Below are 19,823 nucleotides of genomic sequence, written 5' to 3'. Positions count from 1 at the left end.
CAATTGCCCCATGTGCAGGAGAAAGTTCGTCATTGAATAAGAAAGATGGCAGAAGAATTGACACATTTCAAATATGGTGCTGATGAAGAATTTTGAAATGTCATGGACTTCCAAAAGAAGAAACCAATCTGTCTTGGCAAACGGACAGCCAGAAGCTCCTTTGAAGCAAGGATGCTAAGACTTTGGCCATTTTATCAAAAGGAACCAGTCCCAGGAAAAGGGCATCACCCTAGGTAAAATAGAAGGATGTGGAAATAATGAAGACCCTTCATGAGATGGGCTGACACAATGGCTGCAACACTTGGCTCCAACATTACCATAATTGTGAGCACGGCAGCGGGAATGAACAGTTTCCTTCTGGTGTAGGTAGACTTACTGTGAGTTTGAACTGTCCCAAAGGCATCTAACAGTAACACAGGCATGGAAATCCAGGGACTGGATCAATTGAATATATTGGTTAGCTCAATGTGAATTTCATTATCTCGATAGATCCTCAGAGCCATAAGAATTTCCCTGATTGAAAGTTGATCTGAGAATATGTGTATATGTTTGTAAAAGTACTTTATAGTTGCCAAAGCTCCTCATAATTAAAAAAAGTAATTGGGGTGCATGTTTAACCACTTTTCTCAGGCTACTTATTTTTACATTGAGGTATTCAGGCTCACTCTTATCTTATTCCCCTTGGATATTTTCTCTCAAATTAAACAGTCTGTCTGCTACAAAGAACTTTCTTACTGTGTGTTAACTTTGACTGGCTTAGAAAAATCTCAATACCAAAAGGTTTTACTATGCTAGCATTTCATTTTCTTGCCCTGAAAATCTGATTTAAAATTCAGTTTCACCTTGCCAGATAAATAAAGCTCAAGTTATTTATTTTAAATTCTGTTTATTTTATTGCTAAAGATAATGCTTTAACAAATGTAAGTTTATGAAGGATGACATCAACATTTCTAATAAAGAATATAAAACCTCAAATATTTGTAGTTAACATTTTGCTAAAATAACTTAAAAGATCCCTTTTTTGCTAAATACAGTTTACAATAATGTTTCGCTCTGAATAATAGCCTAACCTTTGTTGTAAATTACTGTTGATGCCATTAAATTGACTGTACTGCTGACTGTGAAACAGAATTGCTAATTATTACAGAGGGGGCTGCAAATGTGAAGTGCTTGATCTTAGCTAGCAGAACTAAAAATAATCTCACAACAAATAACACCACATCAGCAGCTGTTAGGTGTGGAAATTTCTGGCTTCCACTGAAGTGCACTTTGGGATTTTTTTTTAAACGAAGGTTATGGGAATTATATACTCCCAGGACCAATAAGATCCTTTGTATTTCATAAAATAACCAGTTCCTATGTTGAGTTTTCCAGTCTTTTGAAATTAAAAACAAAATAAAACTTTTGTTGAGTCTATGTAAATAGCATATTATGCACTTTGGGGAAATAGAATAGGCAGAGATACGTGAAAAGCAATGAGCAGAGAAACCATAAACTATTTTTCAGACAAAGAAAAAATTACATCTTTCACTTCCTCCTTACAGCCCGATGTACCACCCCTAGGAACAATTAATTCTTTTGTTACATTTCTGGGGTGGTTTGTCTCAGTTCTTGATTCTCAATTGTGAAAGAATTCAGGCGGCAGAGCACTTTTGTAAATCCAAGTAATATTTATGAGGAAATTGAAAGGAACCATGAGTAGGCAATTCCAAGAGAGGTGTTTGGGTGCACACACATGAGAAATCCCACTCTCCAACCTGCAAGAGAGCAACCTGCAAGAGAGGCCTGAGAGAGAGACAGAGACAGAGAGAGAGAGAGAGAGACCTGAAAGCGTGCATGGGCACATGTGTCCAGCCCTCTGACCAGCAAGAGAGCCCCTGAACAAGATGAAGTAGTTTCCCTCAGTCTGATCTCCTCCTAACCCCACTGGGGGTGGGGTCGGGCCTGAGGGTACTGGCTGACCTTCTTGGCTGAGTTCAGGTGTACCTCTGTGATGTAATATTGATGGTGCCCTATTTGGGGCTCTCAGGTTGACTTCCACCTGGGCCTAGGTGGCCTGGGTCTGTGATTTTCCCATAGGTATCTTAATTAGTGGGCCTGATTTCTTTCCAACCCCCTTCCTGTGGCAGTGAGAGCTAATTTTCATTTAGGGTAGACATTGGAGGAGCTAACCCCATTTTATCCCTAGTCTATCTCTGAATCACTTTTGCATATAATGGGAAATGAAGTCTCATTGAAACATGGTCATGTAGAAAGAATAGATTCTCTCTGTGTGTTCTAAAGGGACTGCCCTCAAATCCTGTTCATTAAGATGATCATACAAGATAACTTTATATATTTGATTATTAGGGATCTCATGGAAAATAGATATAATAGAAAACACATTTAATTATCAAGATTATGATCCTCAACAGTTCATGGAATACAAAATTTCATAAGCAAAAAATATCTATTCAACCTCTAAATAAGCAGATAGGCAAATTAATAATTTCTTACCTGTTGGAGTAGCAAACACTTTAAAAATTATACTAATTGATAGGAAGAAAATTATGAGACAGCTACTTTTATTCACTGTTATCAAAATTATGTAGGGCAAGCATATTAACACAGGAAACTGTTACAAATCAATTCTGGAATAAAATTAGAATTTCAATCCAAGATTTTTGTAAAAGAAGACCGGGATAGCATCAGCAATCACAGGCTATGGAAATATTTGTCAGGGTCTTACTTAACAATTAAAGCCATAGACAAATTATATTTAGCAAAGTGAAATCTTTCAGTGACATAATTTAAGGTAGGGGAAATAATAATAATAAAGTCCTATGAATCTGATTTTAAAAATTCACTTACATTCCATCATCACAAAATAAAATAAAATAATCAGGTAATGTTTTATCTAATTAATTAAATAAGACAATATTTTTGTTTGTTTAGGAGAGACGGTTTTTTTTTTTCATTCAAAAATTTAAGAGGAAGGTCATGATTCACTACTTTGCAAGCAGAAAGCAAACATTTCTAAAATAAATTGATTTCACGTTTAACCAAATGTCATTTGCTGCCAAGGAAATTTATACAATTCCACTGGATTTCAAATCTGGGCCTAGGTAGGCTTATTTCATATTCTTTGAGAATTAAGCGCTAGATCCCTTGTGGGGTACTTTTCTTTAAAACAAACCAACAATATTCACCTGCTTGCATGTGAACCATTGTTGATGTGCTGTTTATACCTTTAAATTGTAACTGAGGAGTATGTATTGGGTCCCTTTGCCTGTGACATGTATGTCTAAGATTTGTCCATTGTTTTCCCAGAGTTTCCTCTTCTGTCCCCTTTTACCTGTCCTCGTGGAAGGAGCACATTGTAGGTGTTGTCAAGTGGATTCTGACTCATGGGACCCCCATGCACAATAGGAAGCACAGTGCTATTATGTGTTAGTCCGTGGTGGCAGCCCCTGGGTCAATCCACCTCCCTTTCTTTTCTGACCATCCACTGTACCAGCACGAAGCCCTTCTCCAGAGACCGCTCTCCTGAGACGATGTCCAAAGCACATGGGACAACATTTGTTTCCCCATCCTTGTTTCTAAGGTCCTTTTCAGAGAGGCTTCCCAAGCACACTGTTCTTTGTTCTTCTGGAAATTCCTGGTACTTTCAATATTCTTTAACCAACACCATCATTCAAATGCAACAATTCTTCTGCAGTCTTCTTTATTCATTGTCCAGCTTTCATCTGCATATGAAGTGACTAAGAAAACCATTGTTGTGTCAAGCTCACATTGATCCTCAAAGTGACATCATTGCTCTTCAGCCCTTTAAAGAGATCATATGCAGATTTACCCAAATGCAATCAATCATTAGAATTCCTGGCTGCTGCTTCTATGAGTACTGGTGCTGGATCCAAGCAAATTGAAATCCTAGACAACTTTAATCTTTTCTTCATTTATCACGATGTTGTCTAATTGGTCCAATTGTGAGAAATTTTCTTGTCTAACATTGAATAGTGTGTCTAACATTGAATAGTGTGTTAGTCTGGGTACTTTAGAGAAGAAAATTCACAAAAACTCATGGGTAAGAGAGTTTTATATAAAGGTTAAGTGCACATCAAGAAAACATTCCAACTCAGTGCTAGCCAAACCCACAAGTCCAACATTAGCACACATGTCCAACCCCAATCCACAAAGTTCTCCTCCATCTCACAAAACACATGCAATGATGCTGACTATGGAAGGAAAGCGGAATCAGTGAATGTGCAAGCAGCATAGTGCTGGCAGGGGTCTCCACACACTGCTCCAGCACCCAGGGCTGTATCAGGGTAGGTCCACGTGGCTTCTCCTCAGCGATGTCTTGCAGGAACTGAGCCCTGCCAGCTGAAGCAGGGAACTGGCTAAGGCAGCTGCACCCTGGTGCAATCATCAGAAAGTGAGAGATCCAAGAACTAGAAAGGGGAGGCTCACTGAGCCATTTATCCCTCTGCCCTTCAATTAACCCCACATGTGTTTATCAGCCAGGTCGGCAAAATAAACTAACTCAAATAATAGACTATACCGAAGGCTGTAGTCCTTGATCTTCAACAACAAATGCTTCAAGTTGTCTTCCCTTTCAGGAAGGAAGTTTGTGTCATCTGTATATTGCACATGTTAATAAGGCTTTCTCCAATCCGGATTCTGCATCTTTCTTTATACACTACAGCTTCTTGGATTATTTCCCATAACACATGGATTGAACAGATCCGATGAAATGATATAATGGTGACATATGTGTTTGCTGGTTTTAAACCATTCACTATTGCCTTGTTTTGTTGAAACAACTGCTTTTTGGTTCATGCATAAGTTCCACTCAAACACAAGTAAATGCTCTTGAAGTTCTATTCTTCTCAATGTTGTCCATAGTCTGTTATCATCCAAGCAATTATATGTCTTTGTATAAATATTACAACAGAGAGTTTCATTTTATCTTCTCTTTTATTTGTCCAAATATGAGGAACAAGTTGTTAAGGTGCCATCTAGTGGATTCTGACTCATAGCAACCCTAAGCCTAAGCGAACACTTTCTGACATTCGGAGGAGTGTTGTTGTTTATTTCAAAATTCAATATATATTATAACAGCTTTGCTACTCAATATTTCCAGAATTGCATGCTAAAAATCAAGATTTACTTTAAAATCATTTGGGTAATAATGTGTCTTTTTTTTTCGTGGAAAGTAAAAAATAACTCACCTGAGATGCTACAAAAGATTGGATTGTCGATAGAATTACACGAATAGAGTTCTTACATAATAGCCTACTTCCTAAAAAAAAAAAAAGGCACAAGTTATTTTTAAGTTGAGAATTGTCTCTGGTCTGGGGAGCAGCTAGTTCTCTAGGCTTCTTGAAACCACCTACACTCTGGACCATATGACTTGCAAAATGTGGAAGTCCAATGAGGAGTGTCAATCCTCACTACAGGGAGCTGAAAACATTCTCATCAGTGGTAAGTCGATGAGGTATTTGAGAACAAACATCTTTGCTAGAGTAATGCATTAGAATGTCTAACTGGTGTGACTAAAATATACATAACCTGGGCACACTGTAAGGAGTATATTTTACATACCCCCATCCAAAGGGACCATATTATTTGGGCCACAGAACTCTAAAAGTCTCTGGGTCCCATGGATTATAGTTGTGCCCTTAAGGGAATATTCATGTGACAAAGAAAGACATAAAACTCTAATCATTTTGGGTACCTTGTTTATAAAACACTCAAATGATGCACCTATTTCTAGTTACCTTTCTGTTTGTATGCTGTGCTAGAAATGCATTATAATAATTGTGTTATCTGGGTAGACTTGAGAAACAATTAAATATTGAGCAAACATCCCAGCCCAGTCCAGATCAAGTCTATAAATATATTAGTCCATATGTCCGTTACCAATCCATAAAGTCCTTTCCAGACTCATGAAATACATGCAACGGTGCCAAATGTAGGAGGATTACAGGCCCATGGGTTGGAAATCTTCTGGATCCAGTGGCATTGTAAGCATCTCAGCACTTAAGTGGCAGGAGGTCTCTATGTGGTATCTCCAGCTCCAGAGGTCTGGTTGCATCAGGGTAGGTCCATGTGGCTTCTCCAGCTCTCGGGCATAGTGCCATGTATCTTGTCAATAGAGCATCTCTCAGGGAGTGAGCCGAGAGTGAGATCAAGAGACAGAGTGAGAGAGAGAGAGAGAGAGAGGTGTCTCCTGCCTCCTAGAGGAAATCCAGGAGTTCCCAGAATTCTCAGGAGAAGGCCATGCCCACACAGAGGCCTCATTGGTTATATCTTAATTGACAGCCTAGACTCCACCCCTACACTCTTAATCCTCAAATGGACACCAGATGATGTAACTACCACAGTAATGTAAAATCCAGATGAGAAGACTACTTGTTCTCATAAAAGGAAGAAGTTGTGGAGAGGGCCAATAGGAAAAAGGGTCAAGGTAGCCCCAACAGGCGCATCCATTGGTTTTAGAAAACGGTACATATGGATGATTATATTTTAAATTATCCACAAAACAGCAGGGGAAGTGTACAGGGGAGAGGCAGTACATCTTGCTGTAGCTTCTATATTATCTTTCTGTAAATCCAAAACTCTTAAGAAGAAGGTCTATTAAAAAACAAATTAGAAAATCTAGCCACCATTTTGCATGCTATCCGTCGTATCGTCCTTCAGTGAGACATACATTTTGAAGGTCATCAGAGTGGTCAGAGCTCTGAGAGAGTTCTGAGCTGAGTTTGGTTGTTTACTGTATGAGGAGAGGGAGATACTTACAATGCAGAATGAAAGGGCAAGGAAAAATGCCTGAAACTAAGGTGTACGGCCTGGATTCCAGTTTCCTCTATTTTCAGTATTGTTCTCAGGACACTAAACCTGCCTACGAGTTTAAATAGAGAGTAGCAAGATATTTTGGATTATTAAAGATAATTAAGCTAAATCATAGAGCTCTTAATCTTCATGTCTGATAGCACGCAAAATAAAAGGCACCGGTGATGGAATATTTGATTCTGCACCCTTGTGTTCAATTAAATAGCTGACAGGGATATGCAAACCTCTTAAGCAGTCAATGAACCATTTCTAGATATTGTGACATACATTTTTTTCTATGTGACTTAGATGATTTAATACTTATTCTTTTGATTCAAATGTCTTAATCCAATTACCTACCTCTTCTAAAAAGATCTTGTCCTATGGGATATATAAAATGATTACCATACAGCATTTTCAATTTCATGATATAAAGGTTAGAGCCAGACTACAATAAATGTTCTTGGTACCTTTAATTTGAGAAAGGATTGCATATTGGAAAAAGTTGGCTAGATTATTGGCTAGTCAAAATAATATTTATACTATAACCTATATTTGTTAGGTACAATTGAGTCCCTTCCAATTCCTACCACCTCTGTGTATGGAAGAACAAAACATGCTGGGTCCCGTGCCATTTACACAATCATTACATTTCTGCCCGTTGCTGCCATTTCGGCCAATCTCATCTAGGATTTTTCTCTTTTTCACTGATCCCTTACCAAGATTGATGCTGGTTTCCAGGGACTGGTATTTCCTGATAGTAAGTTCAATTAATAAATTCAAGATTTTTCTAAAAAGGGAAGTTCCCTCTCATCTATCCTGGCTCTGATTATTTTGTTTTAGATAAATCTGTGAAAGAAAAAAAATACTTTCCCCATTTTTGTGTGGTTTTCCTATTTTTTTCCTAATAAAAAGGGAAGAGTTTTGTATCCAAAGCCATTTATTGAAAGGGTCCTGGCTTCTGCTCTGTACAGATTAATGTGACAAAGAGGTATTTCCTTGAGCAGCTATCAAATATGTAGTGCTAGTATTAGCATAAAACCATAACTTTGCTTTTCACTTTGCCAATATTTAGATTGTGCTGCCAGCTGATTCATAGGCAGGTTTACAGGCATTCATTCTGTCAAATACATTTTAGACACTAAAAAATTACCCACTCATCAGCTTTTTATTAACTCTTATGTCATGTACATTCAGACACATGGGAAAGTGGTCAAGAGAGGCAAGTAAATTCTTTATCATCAGGAGCACTTAAGATTTAAATTGAATTCATGGAAGATTTGCAGCTATTTGGAAAATGATTTGAGAAATAAAAGAGACCATCCTTAAAGGAAAACGAAAGCCAGTCAGAGGAGCAGAATGAAAACTTCGATGCATTTGCAGAGAAAAAGTTGACATTGGATTAAATTCGAGGGTAAACCATTTAAGTCATAATGAGCATAGAATAGACCTCAGTAATAAACATCCATTCTCTGCTCATAATAAGAGCGATGGACACTGGCTCATCATGAGTTTGCTGTTGTGTTTCCTTTCTCAGTTCGCATTTGTCTTCTGCAATAAAAGTGAAAACATGATGGCAACTTCTACTTCTGAATAACAACGGTGTAATTGTTACCAAATACACTAATAGCATTCAATTCAGAAAGACACTCTTAGACATTATTTTTTCTATTTAAGTAACATTTATTTTTGAAGGGACTATACACAGTCAAGACATCCCATTTCAAGCTGTACTACCTATCTTACCATCCTTTTGCAAATTATTCTACCACCATTACCTTAATCTTAAACTTACTTTCTCTAGCTTTCTCATCCAATCTTTCAAGTTGTCTTTGTCAACTTGATCTCACATAGATCATTTTAAAAGTTTTCTTTTAAAAAGAGAGTTGCTCTGTAAAGCATTGATGTTAAGTAAATTAGGAAGATTTATCACATGGTGAACTCCACTGACTCTTGTCTTCCTCTCTTAATAGAAATGAGGTATATGAGGGATTAATTCAATAGTTAATTAAATCATACATATACATCAATCACCAATCAATCTTCTCGAATCTGAAGGTATATTGGAAGCAAAGCGAATAAGGCTGATAGCACATGGTACTTAGATCCCATTAGAAAACAAAGATTAAAAAAAACTGACTAATAGTACAATAGAATTTGAAGTCATGCCATGTACAAGATAAAGAAAACAACGACGGGAGAAGAAGGAACTTCATTTTAACTAGGGTGAATGAGAAAGCCTTCTTCGAAAGGCGACCTGGGACCAGTAATGGACTACAGTAGGCCATACTTATAGGGGACGATTACCAGGCGACACAGCAACGAAAACATAAATTTGTCATAAAATTAATGGAGAGTTAGAAAATGCTGAATGCAATACCAGAATGTACGTAAAAATGGCAAATCTATTGCCCCCTCAAAGTAGCAGTGTTAAAGGGTAAAAATGAGGGGAAAAGCAAGATAATGCGAACCACAGCCAGGGATACAATTATGAAGGGCAACATAAGTCATGGTAAGGACGTTAACTTTGAATGAGATCCTCGGAAGATCTACTGGCATCAACATCTAAGGTAATCCCCCCAAAAGGAATACACAAAATCAAGAACATATGTATTGCAATTATTTTATTTAATTTCTTACTCATTCAATTGGTTTTGTAGTTTTTAAGATGATATTCATGCCTACTTAATGTTTGAAAATATTAGGTGAACAAAATGGAAAATATCACTGTGTCTCTTTAGATGAAACAGAATATAAAGCCAGTTCAAAACAAATGTGTATTTCCCAAAAGTCAGTATCATTTTATAAAGATTTGTTGGTTGATTTAAGTTGCTTCAATTAAGCAAACACCAAACACTCCTGAAAATTACCTAGTTGAGAAGTCCCACGAGAAAAGAGCAGGTAAATTACTTTATACAACCTTCCAAAATTTACCATACACTTTACAGATGGAGATCAAACAGAATTATGGATATGTATGTAAAATTCACCACCAGTAAAGAAAAAGCAACTCACTGTGCTGAGTAAAAAATTGTTCTAGAAAGTACCAAGGTTTCCTAAGTAATTAAAAATAAATGTACTTTGGAAACAATTAAATGTAAATTTGACATAAAATTAATGGAGAGTTAGAAATGTTGAATACAATACCAGAATGTACATGATAAATAACAAATCTATTGCCCCAAAGATACCATCATTGAAATAATTCTATTGTATTAAAAATTCAAAGAAAAACTAATATCAACATTGCGATTAGGGTCTAGAATACAAAACGTTGCTGCTGTATTTGTAACAAGTTGAACCTAAACATATAAAGTCTATTTAGTAATAATTTTCTGAATTGCATTACTGAAACTTGGAAAGTAAACACATGGATGATCTACCCTCAAGTACAGACATAGACACTCAAATGCAATGATTGGCTATACCTAAAGGATTCATGAGTATCTTTGCTATCTATAGTATCAAGTTGTCTTTGTTACTACATTATCAATCATCTCAAATTATATATTAATAACACACATAGAAAAGGCTTTGGGGGCTTGAAGTTAAAGAAGCAGCCATCTAGCAGATAAACAACATGGAAGACGCACACTAGCCTGTGTGATCATGAGGTGTCGATGGAATCAGGTAGCAGGAATCAGAAGACCCAAAATAAACAAACGAACAAACAAACAATATTGAGAACAAGGGGGTCGGAGCAAAGACAATGGAACATTCTGTAGACAATGGAACATTCCCTCACAGAAGGGTCACAAGGAAGGGATGTGTCAACCAGGCGCACTATAACCCCGATGAAACACAATATTCCTCTGGCTCCTTGAGGCTTCCTCACCCCCCACTACCATGACCCCAGTCCTGCCTTTCCCTGAGGGCTAGACCGGAGCATGTGCATGGGCACAGATAAGAGATAAGAGGAACAGGAACAGGACTGGGAACAGCAATACCAGGAGGGTAGGGGAAAGCGGAGAGAGGAGGGGAGCAATGATGGACACATAACCACCCCCACAACCACCCCCGCCCAGAAACCATGGGGGAAGGAAGATATCAGTCAGTGTAAGATACTAGTCAATCTTTCTCAGGTGCATTTCTGATTTTCATAGAAACTGTTGACATTATATGTTTTACTTAACCTACTGAAAACACACATCTTTAAAAATGCGACTGTGAAAGACAATATGTTAGGCCAGATTGAATAAGGAAACAAACCCAGTGACACTCATCTGTGTATCTCAAGAAGTAATTATATATGAAGAAGGTATCCCAGTCCAGTCCAACTAAAATGCATAAGGCTGATACTAGTCCCTAAGCCAGACTCATGTAGCCAACTTCAATGAAACAGAGCTTTCTGCAAGAAGATGGCAAGCCAGTGTGTGCAGAGTCCTATGGCTCTAACGTGGGGGACAAAACAGTAAAGCACTCAAAGTCAGCTCTCAAGTTCAGTGGCAGAGTTCCACCAAGCAGGAAGATGAATGGGGCTGAGAGAGGGAGACCCCAGTTTCTTCTTATAAGAAGGCCACAATCCCTGGAAGGCATCATCAGGCTGTGACCTGGATTGAGAGGCTGGACTCCACCCCTACCCTTTCATACCTCTTCGAGTTGACAAAAAACATGTAACTCCCACAGATGGCTAAGAACCAGTTGCTCTCAACTCTAATCCACAGTGACTCCATGAATGTTAGGAGTCGACAGGCCCTGGTGGCAATGTTGGGTAAGCACCGAACTGCTAATACAAGATTGATGGTTCAAACCCATTAGCTGCTTCCTTTCTCTTTTTTGCCAATCACTTTACTGGGGGTTCATACAGCTCTTATCTCAATACAATATCCCTTGTGTCAAGCACATTTGTACATTTATTGCCATCATTTTCAAAACATTTTTTTCTACTTGAGCCCTTGCTATCAGCTCATTTTCTCTCCCTCCCTCCCTTTCCTCTCTTACAAATCCTTGATAATTTATAAATTATTATTTTTCATGTTTTATACTGACCGATGTCATCCTTGACCCACTTTTCTATTGTCCGTCCCCCAGGGAGGGGGTTATATGTAGGTCATTGTGATTGGTTCCCCCTTTTTCCTCCCTCCTTCTCCTTCCCCTCCTGGTGTAGTTACTCTCATTATTGGTTCTGGGGGGTTTAATCTGTCCAGGATTCCCCGTGTTTCCAGATCTTATCTATATCCATGTACATGCTCTGATTTAGCCGGGTTTTAAGGTAGAATTGGGATCATGATAGTGGGGGGGAGAAAGCACTAAAGAACTAGAGGAAAAGTGTATGTTTCATCTATTCTGCATTCTGACGGGCTCGTCTCTTCCTTGTGACCCTTCTGTAAGGGGATGCCTAATTGTCTACAGATGGGCTTTGGGTTTCCACACTTCACTCCCTGCTCATTCACATCAGTATGCTTTTTTTTATCTGGGTCTTTGATGCCTGATACCTGATCCCATCTACACCTCATGATCACACAGGATGGTGTGCTTCTTCCACGTGTACTTTGTTGCTTCTCAGCTAGATGAGTGCTTGTTTGTCTTCAATCCTTTTCTTGAAGAAAGATGAGGATATTAGCTTTGGATATTTACAGCTTTGGAAATCCTCTATAGGATCATGATGAGTGAGAGACGATTTGAGAGGAGTGGACTAAGGTTTGGGATACTCCACAGGGTATGTGATGGCAGTTGTAGGAAGTAAATCTCTAGGCATTTTCTTTCCAAGGCACCTCTAGGAGGAACTCTCACCTTCTGTCTTTCAATTAGCTGTCAAGTGCATTAATTATTTGAAGCACCTAGAGATATCTAGATTAAAAAACACACAAACAAACAACAACAAAAACTCACTGCCATCCAGTTGATGGCCATGTATAATAATAGATTGCATGGTGACACAATGTTTATGTGCTAGGCTAATCAAAATGGTCTTTGGTTCAAACTCACCAATATTTCTCCCAGAGAAAAGGCCTGGGAATCTGCTCCTACAAAGATTGCAGCTCAGGAAACCCTACAGGACAGTTCCCTCCATCATGCACAGTTGCTACGAGTCACAGTCTACTAGATAGCAGACAACAAGAACAGACATCTTAATAAATTCTGACAGTTAACTTGCGACCTGACTATGATCATTATCTCCAACTAGCAGAGGAGAAAACCTAGGATGAAGTGGGAAAATAACTACTGATTGACCAAAGAAGTTAATTAACAGATGCCACCCCAAATAAAGCAGGTATTATGAACTCAACTAGTACTTCTAAGTGCTATGTTAAATCATCTGGCACGGCAGCCAAGAAGGAAGGAAGAGTAGTGAGATTAGTGATGTTTGAACATGCAATACACCAGCTGGGAGGGTACTCTTAGTAGGCATCTACATTTTATTTGAGTAATGAATTAATTGGTTGAGTGATGAATTAGCTAAGTCCTAAACTCATTATAATATAATTATATTATATTAATGAATTATAAAAATAAAAATTAGTGTTGACATTGAAAACTGTGTACTTTATTGGGGTCAAACCTATGCGGGATCTTATTTCTCTGAAATAAATGAAGATTGGACTGACATTTTTCACTGTTTATTTGATTTAACAAGACTAAAATAAACATTTGAACCCTGAGTTATTAAATGTTTTTTGTAATTATTAATGCACCCATGATTAAGTATTAATATACATCTTGCTTTTGAAAACTCTCTCTTTAAATGTACTCTATAGAAAAGATGAAAGAATATCTTCACAAAATTAATATCATTGAGGAATCCAAAACAGGGATAATTACATGTTTAATGTTTAGCTTCTTTCAATTGAAGTACTTCTTATCACACAGCTGGGTACTATTAGGAAGAGCTCTTATCTGAGCCCATTCACTGCCTGGTATACAACTTTAATTCTATTATATTTAAACACCACTTTTACAGTATTTTGAAGAATGCTGAATGTGAGAAACAAATTTTGTAATACTTATTTCAGAGACAGTAACTCTGTCAAAGAAATACAAGCTTAGATTGGTAGGTATCATTTTTAATTAAATGAATTCCTTCTATGCCTATCTATGCTGTTTGTTTCAAAACACTTGTCCAAGTGGTATATTTAGAGGTTCTCTAATGGTCAGTCATGAGGAGTCCTGGTGGCTTAGTGGTTACATATCAGGCTGTGAGCTGCATGGTCTGCAGATCTTAAACGGCAGCAGCTCCACCAGAGAAAGACTGGGTTTTCTACTCCCTTAATGGCTGCAGTCTTGGAAACCCACAGGGAGGTATTATGAGTCAGTATCAATTTGATGGCAGTATATTTGGTTTATGTGGATAATGATCATTTAAATATTAAACTATGTGATATATTTTGTATTTTATTTTTTCAATTTTGTTTTTTTCCAATCCCATCATGAAAAATGAACTGTTTTGATATTCTCATTTCAAATAAAATAGTTTAATATATGTAATTTCTTAGCTCAATGCATAAGAATATGCTGCAGATCATAAGTTGGGCAGTAAAGCACTACTTTGACAAGTAGTTCTCGCTACAAACATAAATACAGAATTTTGAAAACAAAATGAGATCATAGTAGTGCTGACAATATAAAATTCAAAATGAATATTTAATTGTTATTAGTTTGGTAGAAAATTACCCAAATGTATAGACACTTTCTTTTTTTTAAGTCATTTTACTGGGGGCCTCTACAACTCTAATTACAATCCATATATGCATCCATTGTTTCAAGCATATTTTTGTACATTTGTGGCGATCATTCTCCTCTCCTTCCCCTTCCCCCCCTCCTTCCCTCACCCTTGATAATTTATAAATTATTATTATTTTGTCATGTCTTTTTTTGTTTGTTTGGCTTTTTATTTATTTATTTATTTTAACCATTTTATTAGGGGCTCATACAACTCTCATCACAATCCACACATACATCAACTGTGCAAAGCACATCTATACATTCATTGCCCTCATCATTCTCAAAACATTTGCTCTCCACTTAACCCCTTGGCATCAGGTCCTCATTTTCCCCTCCCTCCCCACTTCCTCCTCCCTCATGAACCCTTGATAATTTATAAATTATTATTTTGTCATGTCTTGCCCTATCCGGCATCTCCCTTCACCCACTTTTCTGTTGTCCTTCCCCCAGGGAGGAGGTCACATGTAGATCCTTGTAATCGGTTCCCTCTTTTCAACCCACTCTCCCTCTACCCTCCCAGTATCACCACTCTCACCCCTGGTCCTGAAGGGATCACCTGCCCTGGATTTCCTGTGCCTCCAGCTCCTAACTGCACCAGTGTACATCCTCTGGTCTAGCCAGATTGCAAGGTAGAATTGGCATCCTGACATTGCTCCATAAACATGCCAATAGTTAAAATCATGTCCAGATTATAAAATACCTGAACTGGACTCTCATAGCTATATTGTTAGTCAGCACATAGGAAGCACAGAATAAATGTTTCCTGAGTTGTTAATAATTAAAGAGGAAAATTTAACTTTTCTTTCAGTCTTTGGAATATTGGGTGTCAGTCAAGGAGTGAGAATCCTATGCTGATTTTTAAGAAGCCTTGCAGGGACCTTTCATAGTCTTAGTTAATTCCTGGGGATAAAACACCCAATGGTCAACCTTAAATACTCCAAAACCCACTTGTTTCAAGTCACCGAGTACATTAATATCTCAAAGATCAATTTACATTAACAAAAAGAATAAGATTGCCTTTAAAACCAGAAGGATGACTTTATATAATTTAAATGAAACAGTTCATCATAGTGTCTTCACATTCTCTACTACAGGTAGATCAACTCAGAAAATCACATTGTCAACTGAAGATTGATTAATGGTCTTGCAAACTCAACAAGCTGGAAGAAGCTAACCAAAAATATATATATAAAGAATTGGTTAAGGTATCAATTTAGTGTCTCAACGTCCAAACTCTCATAATTATTTCATTTGTTTAAAATATGATAACAATGAATGTACAAATGTGCTTTACACAATTGATGTATGTATAGATTGTGATAAGAGTTGTAAGAGCCCCCTAACAAAATGATGTTTTTTAAAAGATGATGAGTGTAAGATGAATACTATATGTAATCCTGACTTCCTATAATTCATGGGTTTAAGATAATTAATGTTTGATACAATGCTTTAATGATTGGAAATAAAATTTAATGGGCATTAAAATTTCACTGAAAATATTTATTTTTACCATATTCTTGTGATTAGTAGCCAAATCAATATACAAATAAATTCCTTGGGAAATAAGTAGATATTTAGTTATATTTCTGACCAGAAAAAAATAAGACAGTTTAAGGTTGATTTCAATCATGGGAAAAGATACCACTGATAAATCACTGTGGGACTCCAGTCCCAGAGCTCATATTTTCTAATTGTGTTGCACTGAAATAATCATGTAACTTCTTTCACTGTTTGCTCATCAGTAAAATATAGAAAAGTAATAAGCAGACAAGAAATTGGTACAATTATGAAATTAATAATGTTCCTAAAATATGTATACAAAATAAAACATGCCAAATAGAAAAGTAATCGAGGCGGGAGGCTTAATCACCTTTGTGATTTTTTTGTTTGCTGTCTTCATCTCTTTTCTTCTCCCCTAAAATAAAATCTCTTGTGATTGTCCAGTGTCCAATAACGGCATAAGACTTCTCAACACTTAGGCTTTAAGTTCCAACTTTATATTTCATTTACTCTTTTGTCTTTCACCTCGTGCTCTGTACTGCTTGTTATTACGCGCTAATATACCAAATTGGGAGTTTGAGCGGAAAGAAAGAATTGGTGAGATTTCAGTTCTCACCATAATGGCTCGTTGCGTATACATGTGTCACTTTGACTAGAGATAATGGTTCTAATCAAATTCAGTCGTTCCATCTGGATAAATAATTTCAAGTGCTATATTTTACACCAATAAGTTGTATGTTCTCTGTTTTTGCTTCCTGTGAAACCTATGTGCAATTTTTCAGAACTAATAGTTTTTATAACATTTTTGCATATGGATGACTGATTTATTTTAGTTTTGTTGTTGCTGGTTGGTTGGCTGCTTAGTTTGTGCTGTCCAGTGGATTTAATTTTAAGTTTTGATGTCTTTGTCTTGGTGCCTGTTGATGCCCCAGTTTGCTCCCCAGGAGCAGATCTTTACCAGCCTAGCCTCAGTTTCGCCACCAGCCCCTTTATGAGCAGTATCCATTGCCGTTCTGAAAACCACTTTCTCAATACAGAAAGAAAACACCCCCCACCCCACCCCTGTCTAAGAAAACAACTCTTATCAGGGGAGCTGGCTCCTGCCCAGGAATAGCAGGGGTCTCTGCTCTTGCCTTTTAAAGAGGTGAACTAGCCCCTCAGCACATGCCTCCGCCCTGACATCCCATTGCCCAGACGCCACGCTGAGTGCACCGTTTATTTCTGTGGACACTGCGGTGGGGGAGAGAGCACTGGGCTCAGAGGGTCGCAGGGCCCTTGTTCCAATAAGATGGCTCGGACTGACCACGTTGGTCTACGGGCAGGCATAGTAGAACTGACATCCACACCTCCCTGCTGCTGAGTGATAGGTCGGGGATGCTCCCTCGAATCCCTGGCAGCACCATGCGGAAGCCTTTATGAGCTCAACGCTCAGCATGTCTCTGGGTTGGAGATCAGCTGCATGGAGCTGCAGTGCCCTCAGGCCTCACCAGGATCTGCCGCAGAGAAAACTGGTTCAGTGGTTTATTTTCCAATTGCCAGGCCGCTATCAGACAATCCATGACTTCTTGACCATGGCATATACGTTTATTATAAAAATATGATGAAGCGTAACATTTTTCAGACAGTTGAAAATTCACTTAGGGAAATACCACAAGATATGTACAGCATAGCCACAGACATGGTGTGCTGTAATTTTTAAACATATTTTTTCTCTACTTAAAACAAAAAATGAAACCGTTTTGTTAACATATTATACTGTGCTGTTTCTGCACTTTGTATGTGTGCACACATTACTTATTTGTGGAAAAATGTAAATATTAAAATACATTTTGTACCACTGCCCACATTATCTAAAGACATTATCTTTCCATTAAAATAAACTCTCCTTTTTAGAATTGCTCAATGCCCGATAACAGCATAAAGCTTCCTAATACCGAGGTTTACCATGCTGGCTTTATAGTGCATGTACTCTCTTTCCTTTCTGCACATAGTCACGTGCAAAGCATGTTAGAACCTGTGCACACAATCCTTGTCCCCTCCTTTCGGATTTCACAGCTACTGTCCTCATCCAAACCCTTGCTCTCTCTCTTTTAGACTGCAATAATAATTTTGTAAATATGCTGTGCTTTAACAAGCACAGATTTACATCAAAATAGAAAAAATGAGAGAGAGCTAGGCAGAAATTTAATGATAGATGGTTCATTGACAGAGAGACCAAAAATAAAGGGTCCTGAATAATTAATGTACCTGTTCTCTAAGAAGGCATTATCTTTTAAAATTCATAGTGCCATTAGGAAGATTTCTATATCTTAATTTCATCCGGGTTAATATTTTACCATGACATTTTGTGTTAATAGCAAAAACAAATCTTATCAAGGCTTGGTAATATCAATTTAGTATATGATATAATTGAGTTTTACTAACACTAACACTCTGTGTATATAATGTGTATTCATATCTTGTATATTTTACTTTAACTCTGTCCTTAAGTGCTTGATTTCATTTGTTAGTATTTCACACCTGTTTTACTACCTTTTTAATGGTGTTACCAAGGTTGAACTTGAAAAGATGTGACTTTGCTAGATGGCGGGTGTTTTAGTGATTCATAAAAGTAAAATCCTTTAAAAAGAATAAGGGAGGAGGGTAGATGCATCTTTGATTTTCAACTCAGAGAAACAAAACCTTTTATATATTCTTGACTTGTCTATATGGTTCAACCTCACATCATTACATAGCTGCCAGATTAGTAAGAATCATGGCACAGCTAGTTGGCACATAACCTGACTCTCACAGCCAGCATTGACAAAGTCAAGGAAAGCCACATGGTCTAACTGATGAGTCCCCATAGACAAGAAATGGGGAGTCCAGAGGCCATGAACCTGACCCCTCTTTGGGGCTATTTTGTTAAGCTTATTGGAAAATTTAATAGGGAAATGTAGACTTCACAATAAAGGAGTCGACCAAAACTTACATACATAATAGAATGTCAGGAGGGTAAATGTTACACTAGTGATGCAGTGAAGTCATTGAGAGTCAAAACTCAGCAGGGACTCCTTGGTTTCATGCTGCTCCAAGTTTCTGCCTTCAATAGGTTGTAGCTGTATTGTTTCTCTATTCTTCAGTGTAGTTGAAAATGCTGGTGTTTCCGCCTCTGACAGGTTACTTGCTTTCTACAGGTTTCAGCTTTTAAAGATTATTATTTTTTAAGCATATATAAGGATAGAAGAGAAGGGGTCCACAGAGCATTTCAGCAGAGACCCTGGAAATTTTGCTTTCTTAGACAAAGAACGGAAGATCATTCTGGGCAAGCTCTCTAATTTACATCTACAAATACTTAGCCATCATTCATTTAGCAAATTCCATTCTAACTTTCAAATTCATATTCTAAAGATATGGCTCCTTTTTTCTCTAGCTGTCTATCTCCATTTGCAACATTGCCAAGAAGTCTACATATTGTTTTTCTTATTCATTCATTGTATTTTACATAGGCTAACTCAAAACATTAAAAATGCCTAACATATCAAAGATACTAATGAAAACTTGTTTAATTTTATTTTCTTAAAAACCTAAGTATGATCATAGTTTTGTAAATTGTAATGGACACATTTTATAAAAATAAATTTATTAAATAAATATGTCCAATGAACTTGATTTCCTCTTAGAAGTCTATGCCGAGGTAACTTTTTTTAATGTACTTATTTCTATAGTGATGAATTAAGTCTGTGAAGTTAGGTTTCTTTAACACTTATTCATGCATCATAACAAAAGAAAGGGATGTCAGCATCCTGAAAGAAAACTGTCTGCCTTTGAATGCTCATGACCAAACAAAAGCAAAAGAAAGCAACATC

Source organism: Tenrec ecaudatus, chromosome 9 (assembly GCF_050624435.1).
Source record: "Tenrec ecaudatus isolate mTenEca1 chromosome 9, mTenEca1.hap1, whole genome shotgun sequence".
Taxonomy (NCBI): domain Eukaryota; kingdom Metazoa; phylum Chordata; class Mammalia; order Afrosoricida; family Tenrecidae; genus Tenrec; species Tenrec ecaudatus.
Note: the sequence above shows the minus strand (reverse complement) of the source record.